The sequence below is a fragment of the Canis lupus genome, chromosome 25 (assembly GCF_048164855.1).
Source record: "Canis lupus baileyi chromosome 25, mCanLup2.hap1, whole genome shotgun sequence".
NCBI lineage: Eukaryota > Metazoa > Chordata > Mammalia > Carnivora > Canidae > Canis > Canis lupus.
Genome location: NC_132862.1, coordinates 39,169,536 through 39,188,233, shown reverse-complemented (window position 1 = coordinate 39,188,233; position 18,698 = coordinate 39,169,536). Strand labels below are relative to the sequence as shown.

At 40.6% G+C, this 18,698-nt stretch overlaps 1 long non-coding RNA gene across 4 annotated transcripts in view; it reads right to left on the bottom strand.

Annotated features, from left to right (window-relative positions):
- The window catches only part of LOC140617593 (uncharacterized), a 50,964-nt gene that overhangs the window by 4,268 nt on the left and 27,998 nt on the right, over window positions 1–18,698 (bottom strand). For 3 of the 4 annotated variants that reach the window (XR_012017783.1, XR_012017782.1, XR_012017784.1), the window contains exons 4-5: window positions 3,950–3,997; window positions 3,382–3,446 (exon numbers count right to left, since the gene is read on the bottom strand). This is a non-coding gene — a long non-coding RNA (uncharacterized lncRNA). Of the gene's footprint in view, window positions 1–2,217; window positions 2,920–3,381; window positions 3,447–3,949; window positions 3,998–18,698 lie in introns of those variants that run through there. The other variant, XR_012017785.1, reaches the window with a different exon arrangement.

Sequence of the window (18,698 nt, the reverse complement as noted above, 5' to 3'; positions counted from 1 at the left end):
ACAATGCTGCAGTGAGCAACTTTGAACCTGTATCTATGCATAAGCCTCAGGACTATTTCCATTGTATGAGATTCCCATGGAATTTCTGGTCAGTGGTCATCTACATTTTAAGGTCTTTGATGATAAGGCCAAACAAGACGTTGATAGATGGAAATGAGGTAAATGGGGATTTCAGATGCACAGGAAGAAATAAAAGCACAGAAGCAGGAAAGTTCTGTGCATGTTAAAATAAATAAATTGCTAAATAGGCTGGTAATTCGAGCAAGTAAAGGAGACTAGGAGGAGATAAGCCAAGAAAAAGTGGGAAGACAATCTGTCGAGAACCTTGAGCCAGGGTCAGAGGTTTGTGTTTATCCAGTAACCTCTGGGTGAGACACAGGAGCTGCAGTGGACATGGATTTTAGAGAAGCCAGATAAACAGACCTGTAAGGTGGCCAATGGACTCTTCCAGAAGATCCACAGTGAGAGCCAAAAGGGGGCCACAGGGCTTGAGCAGATACAGCCAGAGCAGTAGAGTAATGGCCCAAAGGTGTCCTCATCCTAATCCCCCAAACCTGTGAATGTCACCTTACATGGCAAAAAGGACTTTGCAGATGTGATTAAGGTTATGGTTTTGAGATGGGGAGATTATCCCGGATTGCCTGGTGAGCCCAATCTAATGGAAAAGGTTCTTACTCGAGAACCCAATAGGGTCAGAGTCAGGGAAGGAGATGTGATCACAGAAAGAGTTTGGAGTGGTAAGGGGCTGCAAGCCAAGGAAAGTAGGTAGACTCTGGAAGCCAGACAAGGCAAGGAACAGATTCTCCCCTAGAAACTATAGAAAGAACACAGCTCTGCTGTCTCCTTGATTTTGACCCACCTCAGACTTCTGACTTCCAGAACTATTTAAAAAAAAAAAAAAAGTGTTATTTTAAGCCACTAAGTTTGTGACGATTTGTTACAACAGCAATATGAAACTTGGGCAGAGACCACAGGCTGTACAGCCCTGCTCTCATGAGATGTGTCTCAAGGCAGCCTTGCCCAATTAGTGTTGAGAGGACAACAAGGGCTATGAGGCTCCAGGAAGAGTAATCCCTGAAAGATGAACCAATGCAAATAGAGAATAGCACACATGAGGGACGCCTGGGTGGCTCAGTGGTTGAGCATCTGCCTTTGGCTCAGGTCGTGATCCTGGGGTCCTGGGATCGAGTCCTGTATCAGGCTCCCCACAGGAAGCCTAATTCTCCCTCTGCCTATGTCTCTGCCTCTCTCTCTCTCTCTGTGTCTCTCATAAATAAATAAAATCTTAAAAGAGAGAGAGAGAGAGAATAACACATGGGAAGCTGTGGCTGTTGGAGGAACTTCAGGCAATGCTATCCAGAGGTGGGGGGATACATGAGTCTACCTCTGCCTGCTTGCAAAGTAAATTCTCTAGAGTGTAACTGATACAAATGCAAAAGAACCTCAAGAGAGGAAAGACTTCCTATCAGGGCTCATATTCACCTTTTCTTTGTATATTTGGAGCATCTCTTCTGCCATGCAAACTCCTCAGGTAAGAGAACTTTCTCAGCAGTCCACTCCAAACAAACAAACACACCAGATTTTTCAAGCCAGGCTCCCAGCTCTCAGCATAAACTGCCAGCACCTGAAGGGAAGGCATCCTCCTCTACTTCCTTTTTCCTAGGGTTTCTGTGGGCAAAATAGTATGCTCACTTCCTTCCTCCATAGACATTGTGATGGTGATGACGTGCTTGCAGCACAAGGTCAAAAAAATGGCATCAATTCAGACTAATCTTCTTGTGTTCTTGGTAACTATGACATGACATTATTATTTCCATAGAGTTTCAGAGACTTGAAGCACTGCATCTGGTGGAGTTTCTGGTTCTAGCAGTACAGGAGGATTCTTGAACCCAGAACCACTATCCCAGGCCCTGAAGTTCTCACTTGACAGGCAGAAAATTATACCAATTCTAAACCTGTATGCATCTTATAAAATACCTTCAAAAATACATAAGTCACTATGTCAAGCTCAGAGTCTTTCTCAATTATCTACAGGTCAAGTAGATCAAACTGGTAAAATGGAAAAAAATTTTTAAACAGATGTTAAACACATTAATTGCCCTCTTAGGCATTTATGCAGGAGAAATGGAAACAGGTTCACACTAAGTTCTAGACATGAATGTTCCAACAGCTTTATTTATAATAGACAAAAACTGGAAACAATCCAGATGTCCTTCATTGGGTTAATAAACACATGGTGGTCCATCCATACATGAAACACTGCTCAGCAATAAGGAAGAACAAACTATTGATATATACACAACATGTAAGTGAAAAAAGTCAACCCCAAAAGTTGACACACTATGTAATTCCATTTATATGAATAACAGAAACAGAGGATTAGGGGCAGAAGAGAAGTGTGGAAGGGGGTACATAAGGGAGGTGCCTGTGGTTCAAAGAGCAATGAGACAGATTTTTGTTGTGATGGCCTTACAATGACATGATGGTGGAGACACAAACCTACACATAATATAACTATACAGAACTAAATACACACATACACACACACACACACACACACACACAAATGAATACAAGTAAAATTAGTAAAGTCTGAAAAAAATGGGCGAATCATATCCACTTCAGTTTCCTGGAGCTAATATTCTACTATAGTTTTGCAAGATGTTACCACCAAGGGAAATTGCAAAGGATACAATGGATCTCTCCATATTATTCCTTACAATTACATACGAATCTATAATCTTCTCAAAATAAAAGTTAAAAATTAAAATTGTTTTTTAAAAAACACTACATAAGTTTGATCTAGGGGCATCGGGGTAGCTCAATTGGTCAAGAATCCAACTCTTGATTTCAGCTCAGGTCATGGTCTCAGGGTCGTGAGTTCAAGCCCCACATTGGCCTCCACACTGGGCATAGAGCCTACTTAAGAAAAGAATAAGAGAGAGAAAGAGACATTTTTAAATACTTAAAACCAAACAATATGAAGATACTCCGTATTAAGCAATATTCAAAGTGGATGCAGATGCAATGAAATGTGTTCTTTCATGCTTTCAGCTTGTAAAGCTAGTAGGAGTGTAGAAATGGCAACTTGGCAACACATGATGTACCAGACTCCTGTAACATGTTCATACTCCTGATCCAGTTAACTCCACTTCTAGGAATTAATTTAAGGAAACTACCTACAATGAGGAAAGAGATCTCCATCTCAGATAGTCACTGCAGCATTGTTTCTAATTGTCAAAATAAAATTGTAATCATCCTACATGTCCCAGTTTAGGAGATTAGTTGAATAACTTTTGGCACACACATGGGATGAATTATCACGTAGCCAGGAAAAACAGTATTGAAGAATAGTTATAAATGACATAGCAAGATACTTACAGACTAAAGTCAAGTGAAAGGAGATATGAATGTGCATATTCCGTATAATCTCAACCATGTAAAATCTATGGAGAAGAAAACACTGTAAAGAAATATCCTAACATGGAGCCCCTGACTGGCTTAGTCAGTAGAGCAACTGATCTACTGAAACTCTTGACCTTGGGTTCATGAGTTTGAGCCCCACATTGGGTGTGGAGATTGCTTAGGGATAAAGTCTTTTTTAAAAAATATGCTAATACATTTGCAGTTATCTCTGGGTGGCAAGAGGTTGTCATTTTCTTATTTAAATTTCTCCATATTGGAGCACCTAGGTGGCTCAGTGGTTCAGCATCTGCCTTCAGATCAGGGCGTGATCCCAGGATCCTGAGATCAAGTCCCACATCGGGCTCCCCACAGGGAGTTTGCTTCTCCCTCTGCCTGTGTCTCTGCCTCTCTCTGTAGGTCTCTCATGAATAAATACATAAAATCTATAAATACATAAATACATACAATGATCTTTACTTTTTTAGTGTTAAAAAAGGGAGCAAGGGAAAAGAAAACACAGAAAGTTAGTGAGAATTCAGCTTACCAAGTAACGTTGCAGATGAGAGGAGGAAGGCGAAGTCATCTGTGAATTCTGAGGAAAAAGGATAGGGCTCTTTATTCACCTAGATTCTCACTTCCCTAAAAAAAATGATTTTGGAAAAAAAAAAAACTAAAAAATAAAGCACAGTGAAAAATTGCTTGATTTACTTTTTAATACCTCTTTACAACAAATCAAACCTATCAATGCTTCTGTTGGTAATAATCCCAAACTGGAAACAACCCAGATGTCCATCAACAGTAGAACAGATAAATACATTGTGTTTTGTTCACACAAGGGGTTATTATATAGCAGTGAAAATGATTTCCAACCACACCCTACAGTGTAGATGAATTTCACAACTCTAATGTTGAATGAAAAGACCCAGGTTCAATAAAGTACTCACTGGATATTCCATTTACATAGAATACAAACACTGGCAGAACTAGTCTAGGCTGTCAGAAGTTAGGAGAGTGGTTCCCCTTGGAGGAGCGGGTAGTGACTGGAAGGCAGGATGAGGGGACTTTCTGGAGGGCTGGTGATGTTCAATTTCTTAACCTAGATGCTGATGATGACACAAAGTGTCTAGTTTGTGATAAAGTACTGAACTGTGTACTTATAATCTGTGGATTTTCTTTATGAATATTGTACATCAATATGAGGTTTTCAAAATGAAAAAAAAAGTTATGGTGCTTGAAAGCATACTTGGAATTAATCTTCCCTTAATTGGATAAAAGTTCCTGAAAAGCTAGCAGGCTTCCTAGAATTTTTATTAATAATTCAAGTCTCCCGAGCAGTGTTCCAGACAGAGCAGCATCTTGGGCTCCTTGTTCCGAAACCCACTTCTTGCTCTGGCTGGCTGTTCTGTGGACCCAGATCTACTTACCTCTCCTGATGGACACAGAGGCATCCTCTACCTTATCGTTAATAAATTAGTTGCCATAATTTGATGTATAGAATATATATGGACATCAATAGGACATCACAAAGTGAGGCACAGCTTGGCTCAAAGGGAGGGGAAGAAAAGGTGCAAACATAGAGCTTATTCAGGCTGTTAAGAGGAAACAGCCCTTACTACTGGTTTCTCCTTGTTTGAGGATCCTAACCCTGGCACCTAAACCCAAAATCCCTGCTAACCTACCCTCCTGAACCCTACTCCACAATCACTAATATTTATTTGGTATCTGGGTGAGGCTCTGTGAAGACAAAGATGAGCAAAAACATGTCATTCTCTGACCTCATGGAGCTTATGGTCTAGGAAAAAGATTGACATGAATCTAAACAAATTAGGACTATAAACAGTGATAAGAGTTGTGTTGGTAAGATAGTGGTGATGGAGGCACACCTGTAATAGAGAATCCCAACCTAAACTGATGGGGGCAGAGGGTAGAGTGTTTGCAAATTGAGCTGAGCTGTAGGTTGAGTAGGAGTAAAACCAAGCAAAGGAGCTCTTTGGGCCATGGAACCAGAATGTGCAAAGGCCCAGTGACAGGGGGGAGCTTCCTACAAAGAAACTGAAAGACAGTTTGCATGGCTGGAACACAGAACACAAGGGGAAACATGGTAGGCAAAAGGTCTGGAGGGGTACAAATGTGCTGGATGTAATGTGAATCCTTTCTGTGGTCCTTTTTGGTTTTCAGAGCACTTTCACAGCATGACCTCCTCAGAGCCTTATACCACCACCACGAGTTAGAAAACAGGCAATACTGTTCCCAATTTGCAGATGAGGAAGTAAATTCTCAGTAAAGTGACTTGCCACCAGCTACACGGTGAGGAAGTGGAAAAGCCCATGTCCACTCCTTTCCCTCTGACTCTTGGTCCAGTGCTCTCTGCCCTACACCATCACTGCCTTCCCCTCTGCTTAGTCCAAGCTGAGACTTCTTCATGGCTCAGCCCTCAAATCCAAAAGCAAAGGCATCAGGTAAGGATGAGGATCTCAGGGATGGGCATTTTCGCTCAGACTCTCCCAACTGGCGCTGGCATCTGGACAGAGCTGAAGGGACCCAGAATGTCTGGCTGAGCCCTCCCTGGTTTATTATGAAACAGGCTGGAATCCTCTCAGCTCAGACTTCATTGATGGGAAAGAGCTTTGGGATGAGATGATTTGACCGGACCAAGCAATTCCTGCTTTTAATTCATTTAGTCTACATGTCCTAGCATTCTTTTGGAGACACAGAACATGCCTCTCCAGACCAGGCCATGCCCTCTCATAGGAGGCTTTTACCCACACATTCCTGAACCCTGGGAACTTGCCTTTGAGGTTTCCTGGAACACAATCATTACCTATACAAAGGGCTTCTCCCATACTACAAAGCATTTGTTGATTTAGAGAGAGAGAAAAAAAAAAAAAAAAAAAACAGGTCTCTTTTTACTTCCTCAAACTCTTCCTTCTGTCCTAAGTTTTTGACTTCTCTCTTTCTGTGAAACTAAATTACCTGCTATATTTGTGTAAACAACTTGATGTATCCTCAACTGTGGGCCTTGAACAAGCTGCAACCTCCCCCGCCCCCACCACACACACAAACACCCAAGTCATTCAAGGAGGATGGAGCCTCTTGCTCAAAGCAAAGACCACAGACATTTAGGATACTGCCCTTGTAGCAAGCAGACAGTGGGATCAAACCACATCCTTGATTTGAATGAATAACTGCTTATACTTAATCACAGAATTTCTGAAATGGAAGAAGCCACAGAGTCTCCACCTGCTCAGTACCCAGCCCTGAGAAAGTGATTAACCTTCTTGGCCCTCACTTTTCCCAAAGTAGTCAGACACGTGTGCATATGATTCTGTGTGTTTCATTTCCATGTGTGTTTCTAAATTTTTGGCCAATGTTAAAAATTCAGGATCTTTTACACTAAAATGTGGATTTCTAGTGTCAGTTGGAATGGAAGACTGGCAGGTTTTACATCACCGGGCCACATTCTCATAAGGGAAAAATCAGCTGGAAAGGAGCAATTTTTCCAAGTGAGCTTGGAAAAATTTAAGCACACTACCAACTCATGGATCAAAGAAGAAATCATCATGAAAAAAGTAAAGTTCAGTCTGTTATGATGCAATCCATGTTAATCCATTTATTAGTTATTATTATTACTATTAGTTTAATACAAAAGTTGCATCAGTTTCAGGCCAGGTCATGATATCAAGGTTGTGAGATCGAGGCCTCCATCAAGGTCTGTACCGGGCATGGAGACTGTTTAAGATTCTCTCTTTCCCTCTGCCCCTAACCCCCATGCTCTCTTTCTCTCGGGGGGGGGGGGGGGGGGTGCTGAGTTTCAATAAAACAAGAGACCATATTTTTTTGGATGCTGAGAAATATTTCTTTGCATTCAGCTAGCTTCTCTCAGGGGTTCTAGCTCAGGGTCTCTCAGATGCTGGAGAGTCTGCTTTCCAGATGGCTCACCCACAATGCTAGTAAGTTGAATACTGTTTGTTGTCTGAAGGTCCCAGTGTCTTGTTGTGTTAACCTCTCCATAGGGATGATGAAATGTCCTCATGATATGATGATTGGCTTTCTCCAGTGCAAGTGATCCAAGAGAAAGCAAAATGAAAGACACATTGTCTTTTATGGCCTAACATTGACAGTCAAACTTTGTTATTTCCATAATATCTTATCAGTTACACAGGTCAGCCCCATTCAGTGGAGTAGACTATACAAGGGATGTGAACAGTGGGGGACAAGACTCATAAGAGGTCTATCTTGGAAGCTGGATACCATATAATTCTATGATGTTTATGAGAGACATACCTAAAACTATGGACATGGAAATATTTGAGGTTGGGGTGGCTGTATTAATATCAGACAAAATGAACTTTTGGAAAAAAAAAGCATTATTACAGATAGAGAATGAGATTAAATAATTATAAAAAGCTCAATTTATTAAGAAGATATGATTATTATTAACCTAGTAAAATAAACCATTAAATAGGCCCAAAATATATAAAATACAAAATTAATAGAACTCAGGGAGAGATTGACAAATTCTTTATCATGGAGAGATGTCAACATACCTCTCTCTGTTTCTGTTAGATCAAAAAGACAAAAAATTAGGAAAAAAAAGAAATTTGAACAATACAATCAATAAGTTTGATTTATCAGACGTATACTGAATTCTATACCCAACAATTAGGGATGACACATTTAGAACATTAACAACAATTGACCAAGTACTAAACTACAAAACAAGTCTCAACAAATTTTGAAGACTCAATATCAAGGTGTTTCTCAGCATAATACAATTAATTAGAAGTAAATAACAAAATATAATTATTTTTAAATTTCCATATGCTTGGAAAAATTTAAGCACACTACCAACTCATGGATCAAAGAAGAAATCATCATGAAAAAAGTAAAGTTCAGTCTGTTATGATGCAATCCATGTTAATCCATTTATTAGTTATTATTATTACTATTAGTTTAATACAAAAGTTGCATCAGTTCATATATTTAGAAGCAAACTTTCTTGCCATCAAAGAAAAAGTCTTTAAAGATATCTGTAAAAGCTGAAAAAAAATGTTTCATAATTGACATCCTTTCATGTGAATAGTTGCTAGTTTAGTGACTTCAAAACCTGATATTTTTTTCCCACTATGTTAAGGTATCTAGGGAAGCTGCAAATGTAAATCAAGGAGCAATGAAGACATTTCTTTAATCCTACCCCAATGTAGAAAAATACACATTAAGAAGTCTATATGCCATATCACATTTTTAGTTTTAATGAAACTAGTCACTATTAGAAACAAATGCCCTCAAGGACCTATTTCTCAACGCAGGACACAAATCCCAGTGGTCAATGCTATAGAGAAGTGACTTACTATGGTGTCAATAAAAGAGATAGTGCCAAAATTTAATCATATACGGGACTATAAGGGAAGCTAGGAAATAAAATATTTAGTTATGTGGCCAACTAAAAGTTGGTGCTCTGTTCAAGAAAGACTCAATCACTATTAGAGAATCATCAGTCAACTCCTCCATGAGGACCATAATAATATGACTCAATCACTATTAGAGAATCATCAGTCAACTCCTCCGTGAGGACCTCCATAATATGACCTTGATACCAACACCAGACATGAGAAATGAAAAATGAGAAAAGAAAATCACTGGCCAGATTACTCATGAACATAGAGTAAAAAGTAAATGTAAAAAGTCCTAAACAAAACATTAGCAACTGAATCCAATAGTATATAAAAAAGATAATATAGTATGACCAAGTTTTACTTATTCCAGAAATTTAGGGGTGGTTTAGTATTTTAAAAATCCATTATTATGACACACAACACTAGCAAACTAAAGGATGAAAATAATAAAAATTCTGTAATTATGTATGGTGACAGATGTTAACTAGGCTTATTGTGGTAATCATTTCACAACATATATATATATATATGTATATATATATATTAAATCATTTATTTTGTATACCTGAAACAATACATAACGTTGTATGTTAATTATATCTCAATATAAAATAATGAATTAATTAAGATGAGCATCTCCATTGATGCAGAAAAAGCATTTGGCAAATTTACTCAGCAATCTGGAAATAGAAGGAAATACCTTAAATTAAGAGTAACAGAAACCTCATCATTCTGATAAAAATATATAAGAATTATAAAATCATCCCCTTGAAAATAACAAACAAGATAGAATGCCCATTCTTAACTGCTTCTGTTTAAACTACACTGGGGAAATGCCTGGGTGGCTCAGTGGTTGGGCATCTGCCTTCGGCTCAGGTCGCGATCCCTGGGTCCTGAGATTGAGTCCAGCACTGGGCTCCCCGCAGGGAGCCTGCTTCTCCCTCTGTCTATGTCTCTGCCTCTCTCTCTATGTCTCTCATGAATAAAAAAATAAATAAGTATTTTAAATAAATAAATAAACTATACTGGAAATCCTGGCCAATGCAACAAAACAAGCAAAGTAAATTCAAGTCATCAAAAGCAAAAATAAAGAAACAATCCTATCATTAATCACATACGATGTAATTGTCTCAAAAGTATCTACAGACAAAATATTACAAATCCTTTGCAAGGCAACCAAATATGAGATCAATATTTGAAAATCTACTGCATTTATATACACTAGCAACAGAAAACACAGTTGTAAAAAAAGAAACTCATTTAACATAATTCAGGACTATAAGAACATAGTAACCGATTAAACAAAAGATATTTGATACATGTAGGGAAAAATAACTAAATATTACTAGAAGACATTAATTAAGACTTAAATAATTTGAGTTCTATCATGAATATTTAGATTCAATATCACAACAATATTAGTTCTCCCCAATTGAGATGTAGACCCAATACAATGCCAGTCAAAATCTCAATAAGCTTTTTGAGAACCTGAACATGCGGATCTATCTATTGATTGATCAATAGACTGCAATGGGCCAAAAATAATCAACATACTCCTTAAGAAAAAGAATGGAATGAGAGAGCTTACACTACATGATATAAAGACTCGTTATAAATCAATAGCATGTTAGACTGAATGGTGTTAATGTGGGTACAGACAAATTGATCAGAATACTTCTGTCAAGAGCCAAGAAACAGACTCACAGATATATAGAAATTTCATATTTGACAAAGGTTACATCCTAGATCAATTGGATGAAGTTGGACCTTTCAATGAGTATTGAAATAATCAGTTATGGATATGGAAGAGAAAATGAAATTGGATTCCTATCTCACACCATACTTAATAATCAATTCCCAATAGATTAAATATGAAAGATGAAACTTTAAATTTTTCAGAGTAGATCTATTAAGCATGTAAAAATACTAATCATAAGACAATTGATGTATTTAGCTATATTAAAATTCAAAAATTTTGTTTATCAAAAAACGAGATAGAAACTAGGAGAAAATATCTGTAAAGCGTATAACCAATATAGATCCAGTACCCAGAATATAAAGACCTTCTAAAATCATTAAGATAAATAACCCAGTTGCACAATGGCCAAAAGATAAAAATTAGGTGTTCCAAGGAAAAGAAAACCCAACTGATGAATGGAAAAATGCTCAGCTTTATTGATAATTAAAGAAATGAGCTAATAAAATCCCCTTTTACATTAACTAGTTTGACAAAAATTTAAGTCTGCTATTACTAAGTGGTTGTTATAATGTAGACCAATGTGGACTTGTATATACTGCTTGTAGGATTGTAAATTGGCATAATCACTCCAAACACCATTTTCTTTTATGAACAACAATATTATTTATAACACAAAACTATGTACATACATTATGACTCCATTTTCAAAAGGTTTGAAAATAAGGAAAAGTAAATATTAAGTTTGTGGATACACACATATTGATAAAGCTACTCTTAAAGACAAGGCAATAATAAACACAAAATTCAGGATAGTGGGAGGTAGGCAGATGCAACCATATTAATCATGTTCTAATTCTTGGGTGAGGCAGTGTGTTCAAAGATGTTCCTTTTGTTAATATGTTTCATAATATATTTTTTACATTTACTTTTTATACATAAAATTCTAAAAAAAAAAAAACAAATATCCTTTAAAGAGAACACCACTTTGTTAAGGAACAGATAAGGCCTTGTTACAAAAGGTAAAAGACTTAAGTTCTTTTTTTTTTTTTTAAGATTTTATTTATTTATTCATGAGAGACACAGAGAGAGAGAGAGGCAGAGGGAGAAACAGACTCCATGCAGGGAGGATCACACCCTGGGCCGAAGGCAGCACTAAACCCCGGAGCCCCCAGGGCTGCCCCAAGACTTAAGTTCTTGAAGCAAAAATTTCAAAATTTGACTTGGGCTGTTAGAATGCGCTGGGAGCCTGGGCTGGCAAGACATGAAAGTGACTCAAGCCAGTGGGTGGAGGGTCATTCTGTACCCTGGGAAGTAGCAAAAGCTGGAGCTATCCTGGTGCCACATGGCTCACTGATGGAGTCTCAGGACTCAGGCACCCACTGGCAAAGTGTGAGGAACTGAGGGGGGAAGACGTGACAAGTGATGTGTAGACCGAGCTGTCCAGCCAGGCGAGGCTTGGGGTTGTAGCCAGCTCTGGACTGCATCCCAGAACTGATCACAGCCTGATTCCTGCTACAGCAAAGGAACAGGAACTAGCCAGAGCCACTGCACAGGCCTGAGCCTCAGGCAGGAACCAACTAGAATGTCCATCATTTTTGGATCAGGCTTCCTAGAAATACAGGAGCCCGGGACTAGACCAGGAGAAAAAAAAAGGATGGAGGAAAAAAATCTCACGGCAGGCTGGACATGACGGTTGCATGCCCTGCACCAGTTTAAAAGCACTCCCTGGCCGCTGGCGCTCTCTTCTCACTCACTCTATAAGCCTAAGGCTGACAGTACCATCTCATGTGTCTTACGATGCTATTTGAGGGCCCTGGACAAACGAACACTTCCCCACTTGTTGGTCAGTGCCTCTAATGCCATCAGTTTCTTAATTAAGATTTTCTCCCTCTATGTTCTTACAGCACCAAAGCTGCTTGTAACTGTCCTGTCTCCAACACATGTGATGATATAGTGATATAATTAAAAATATGCATTTCATCTTCATCTCAATTCCAGACAAGATCCTAAAATGCTTCTAATTTCGTGAGCGAGAGGATGATAGGAACACCTTTTGTTTTAATATTTGGTCTTAGTCCTTGGTTCCTGACACAAGAGCTTCTAAGACCCTTGGATTCTCCAGGGTGATAGCAATGCCTTTTGTATGCTAATGAGATTATTGTGGCTGGGGTCCCTACCTAGCTTTAGGACAGGGTGGAGGGAGTGGGGTTGGGAATGCTGGTTATAGAAAGACCCAGACCCTGGCATGACTGGAGGGTTAGAACTTTCGATCCCTGCCCCTAGGGAGGAGAGAGGGGTCAGAGGCTGAGTTAACTACCAGTGGCTGATGATTTAACCAGTCATGTCTGTGTAACGGAATTCCCATAAGAACTCTTAACAGTAGAGGTGAGAGAACCTACAGGTTGGCAAACAAACATGTCAAGCTGTGGGAGTGGCATACCCAGAGGGCATGGAAGCTTCCCCATACCTACCCTATGCATCTCTTCCATCTGGCTGTTCCTGAGTTATATCCTTTATAATAAATTGATAAATGCAAGTAAAGTGTTTTCCTGGATTCTGTGAAGCATGATAGCAAATTATCAAGCCAGAGGACAGGATTGGTCATGGGAACCTCCAATTTATAGCCTTTTGGTGAGAAGTACAGAAAGCCTGCAACTTGCAATTGACATCTAATGCAGGGTCATTTTTGTGAGGTTGAGTCCTTTAACTTGTGTGATCTCTTGCTAACTCTGTGTCACAGTGTAGTTAAATTGTAGGACACTCAAAAAAAGAAAAATTGTAAGACATTCAGTTGGTGTCAGAGAATTAGTTAATGTGGGGGGAAGAAATCCACCTACTTGGTATCAGAAGTGTTCTGTGGGTAGAAATAATCATAGTATATGTTCTACCTCATTTTAGGACTATATGTCTATAGATTACATTCCATTTTCTAAGCCATCAGCATTTTAAGATTGAGCTATATCTGACTTCATATTCCCTGTTAGCTTCCTTACAAACTTATGTGTGAATATCTCAAGAAATATTGATAAATTTTAACTAAGCTTTTAAAATCTGATAAAGAAGGAAGATACTTGCAACTATTATTTTCAGCTTCTAACCCTTTAGTATAAATTAGTTTTCAGGATTTTTTTTATTAAGGTAGATTTTGATGAAGAAATTGAGACAAAGTTAAGCGGAAAAGATTTAATGAAGAGGTTTCTTGAAGCAAAAGGGAAAAACAATATGTGTACCCTCAGAGCCTCAGAGAGATAATTTTTTTAAAGATTTTATTTATTTATTCATGAGAGACACACAGAGAGAGAAAGGCAGAGATACAGGCAGAGGGAGAAGCAGGCTCCCTGCAGGGAAGCTGATATGTGACTAGATCCCAGGACCCTGGGATCACAACTTGAGCAGAAGGCAGACCCTCAACCACTGAGCCACTCAGGCAAAAATCAACTCTCGATGATTAAAAAAAAAAAAAAAAAACATGATTCATTCAGGCCCTAAAATATTGTGGAGAGCTTAAAAATAACTAGCTCTCTATAGACTGATGTGAAAAGTTAACAGATATATTAAGTGGGAAAAAAACTTGCAAAAACACTTACATTGTGACTCTTATTTTTATTCAAACACAAAACAAAATAATTATATGCATCTGTTTGGAGCAATGAAACTATTCTGTATGATGCTGCAATGGTAGATACACGTTATAAACTTGTCAAAACCCATCAAGAAGGTATACACCAAGAATGAACCCTAATGTAAATTATGGACGCTGGGTGATAAGATTGTGTCTGCATAGGCTTATCATTCATAGCAAATGTACTATTCTGCTGGGGGATGTTGATACTGGGGAAGGCTATATATATATATATATATATATATATATATATATATATATGAACAGGGAATCTATGGGAAATCTCTGTACCTTCTGCTCAATTTTGCTATGAACTTAAAACTGCTCTAAAAAATAATGTCTGTTTTAAAAATGTTTAAAGAAAGAGCCAGAAAAACATCATAGAAAATTATATGCATCTTTGTTGTGAAAAAGGTTCTAAAAGATACAAAATCCTAAACAGTGATTATCTCTATGGCCACATTTCTCAACTCTAAGACCCAGATGACTCGAGGACATTGTCAAAAGTGTTAAAATTCCTACTGCGATGCAGTAGATTTGGTGTGACCTCTAAGATTTGGCATCTCAGACAAGCTCCCAGGCGGTGATAAGCTGGCTTGCGAGAGCTGATTGTTACATTTTCGGGAATTTTGCGACTCAATTATTAAATACAATCATTATTCAAAATTAAATTATAAAAGCTTATAATTAAATTATATTTCACAGAGACAGTAACTACTCACAACTCACTCCCTAATCATATTTTGTGTTTTACTCTTATCTATGCTCTTGAGGTTATACAGACAGACAGACTGCTGTATCTGCATGGCAGACATGCTTTACAATCTACTCTGGGCTACTCTGCCCAATTTTGCATTCAGTGACATCACAGTGGCAACATGAAAATGTAGCCATGTGTAGCCATGTGAGAGTATTTACACCACCATTAATCAGGTACAGATCAGGGCTATTTTTCCCAGAGAGTCAAATACTAACCATTTACCAGCATACCATTGCTGTCAGGCATACGGCACCAGTCTAGGGCATGGAACTGATGTGGAAGAGAAGTTTCAAGAGCAAGAGGAGGAAAAGGTACAGAACAAGGAGACCATGAACATTGTACACAAATTTTGGCACACTAAGGTTTCTTGTATTCCCAGCTTGTTCCTGGCATGTGGTGCTCAACCAGGCTTTGCCAGCTATAGGAATGAATGAACACCATGAACAAGAGTTTCTCCTGGGAAACACGGGATGACCCACTTCACTTCTCACAGGGCTGGGGATGAATGAGCTGGGTGTGTGCTCGTGGGGGCCTCTAGCAGGGGAAGCCCACAACTGGTCCTCCCACTACCTCCCACCTCAACATTTCCTGTATGATGTTAGTTCCCCGATCTGGTAGCCAGTATTTACTTAACTCTGCCTCTGGAGTTTAGCAATAACCATTCAGCAAGGAAAGGCCGAGGCTGCCCAAAGTACTGGCCAAGTGAACACCCAGCCAGGCCTGGGAGTGGACAGTGGGCGCCACAGGGGACTCCAGCAGCCATGGTCTGGAAGAGGCTGGTCCCACACGTGCATCCCTTCAGTCTGCCCTCCCACCACCACCCATGCCTCCCGGCCCTCCCCTGCCACCAGAACCCTCTCTCTAATCCCAGCTATCCCTCCTGCCCCTACCCCACCCTCTGACCACCCTGGACAAAGCTCCTGAGTAATGGAACCATCTATCCCTCCAACTCCTGCCTGACAGCTCCCTCCTCCCCAAACCAACTCTCCAGAACAGAGGGCAGAGCAGTGGCATGGCTACCCTGGTGTACCATCTGAGCAGACTGAGGCCAAGCACTCCGTCCTGGTCATCCTCCAAGTCCCAGGTCCAGTTACGTTCTCTGGACCCCTGGAGGAGGCAGCTCTGCCTCTGTGCTCTGTTAGAGCAACCCGTCCCGCACTCCCACTCCCCACCCAGTGAACATGCCAAGCCCCAGCTGTGCACTGGCATTGTTGTAGGCGACAGAGATCCAGAGTGCCAGACAGTCCTCCCAAAGAGCTTATACCTAGTGGCAGGAGGAAGTCAACGAGCAAGTGCCATGGACTGAATGTATGCTCCTAACACTCATAGGTTGAAACCCTAACCCCCAGGGTGATGGCATTTGGAGGTGGAGCCTTTGAAAGTAATTAGGCTTAAGATGGATCATAGAGTGGGGCCCTCAAGGTCAGACAGCACCTTTAGGAGCAGAGGAGGAGACACAAGATCTCCACGTCTGTGTGATACCAAGGAGCCCAAGGGAGGCTACAGAGAAGGCAAACCAGGAAGACAGCCCTCTCCATGAACTCAACCTACTGGCACCTAAAACAAATATAAATTGGTAATAAATGTCAGGAGGCAAACAAAGTAGGATAAGGCAGGTAGCAAGTGATGAGGCAAGTGATAGTTGTGGAGGGTAGTCAGGAGGTGCTCTCAGAGAAGGTGATGTGGGAGCAGAGAGCTGTGTGAGGGACAAGCCATGGAAAAAGTTCAGGAAAAAGTAGTCAAGGCCAAGAGAGCTACACACAAATGCCCTGAGGTGGAAGATGCCAGCTTTGCTGATGGCAGCCCCATGTGACCTGAGCAAGGGGCAGCGTGGTAGGAGCTGAGGCCAGAGACTTGAGGGCCCAGTCATATAGGGTTTTAGGGACCAATGAAAGGAACATAAGGTTTACTCTGAAAGAGATGAGGAACTTCTGGAAACTTTCGAGCAGAGAAATGACACGATCTGATTTATGGCCTAAGAAGGCCCTTCTGGGTGCTCCACTGAGAACAGACTATGGGTAAGAGGGTGAGGGTAAAAGCATACAAACTAGCTAGGAACTTTGGGTGGTGGCTTAGACCAGGAGACTAGGAATGCAAGGGTGGATTCTGGGTCTATTTTGAAAGTAGGTCTGACCAGTCGTGCTGATGAATTCTTTATAGGGTGTGAGAGAGGGGTTGAGGATGACTCCTGAGGCTTGTGACTTAAGTGGATTAAGTCTGCATTATATCATGCCTTGATATAGGGAACTGTCTTTTTCTTCCTCACTGTGTTCTCAGAGATATAGAGTGGGAGTGGATACAGTGCCTGGCCAGTTGATAAGGGAGAGAGGAAGGGAGGCAGGAAGAGAAGGGGATGTGAGGGAACGGGTAGACGCAGGAAGAGTATGTGTGCCATTAAGATCTCTAACGTCCTGCCTGGTAGTCAACAGTTCCCAGAATGACCCAAAGATGTCTGGCAACTTGCTGGGCCCTTCTCAAAGGTATTCTTTTTTTTTTTAACTCTCCGCCCTCTGTTCTTCATGTATTTATTTCATACACACACACACACACACACACACACACACACAAAACACAAGAAGGGGGAGCAGGAGAGGGAGAAGCAGGCTGCCTGCTGAGCAGGGAGCCAGACATGGGACTCCATCCCAGGACCCTGGGATCATGACCTGAGCCCAAAGCAGACACTTAACTGACTGAGCCATCCCTCAAGTGTATTCTTATAGCCACCTGCCCTCCCAAATTCCCAGCCCAACCCCTATCCTTAAATAAAAGCAATGCATTGGCAACTAGCCTGTTGAGACCTGCTTTTACTTCACCTTCGAGTTCACCTTCACATGGTTAAGCAGCAGATCTGACTGCTGTAACAGGCAATCCAAACAACCATGCTGCAAACGAGATAAAAAGCATTTCTCCCTCATGCATTACTCTCTACATAGTAGTTCAGGCTGCTACAGCAGCTCTGCACGGTGGAGACCCGGCACCATCCATGTTTGCTCTGCCAACCCGGGGGAATGGGACAGGGTTTGGAGGGGAGGTTACTGGCCATATCTCATGGTCTCAGACAGCTTGTCACCACATCCGGGCTCTGGAAGGAAGAGGAAGGAGTGGGGAGAGGAGGGGGCCAGAGAAGAGAGTGCTACCCTTTAAGAACATGTCTAGAAGTTACACCCAACACTTCTTTTTTTCTTCTTATTTTTTCATTTTTTAAATAAAGATTTATTTATTTATTTAAGAGAGAATGAGAGTGTGGGCAGGAAGAGGGGCAGAGGGAGAGGGAGAGAGAGAATCTTTAAGCAGACACCCTGCTGAGCATGGAGCCCCACGTAGGGCTCAATCCCAGGACCTTGAGATCATGACCTGAGCCAAAACCAAGAGCTGGTTGCTCAACCAACTGAGCCACCCAAGTGCCCAACTCCCATCACTTCTGCTCATACACCATTGGCCAGAATTTGGCTGAGTGGCTAAAAGGAGTCTGGGAAATAAAGACTTTATTCTGGGAAGTCATGTTTCCAAATAAAACCCAATGACTATGAAAGAAGGGAAGGAGAATGTGGGGCCAAGTAGCACTTCTGCTTTGTAGGTCTCCAAAGCAGTTCCATCTGACCTAAATATCAAGCTCCTGCTCCCTGCGTAAGCCTCTTGGGATAGGACCCAGGTCAACTCTTTTCATTTTTTTGTGCGGAATTTTTCAACATATGACCCATGCCCACCTGTAAAGCTGTACTCCATCTTTACAACACCCAGTGAGGTGGACATATAAAAGAACTGGAGGTAGACAAGCAGGAGTACTTGCACCAGGTCATGGGCTGATGAACATCT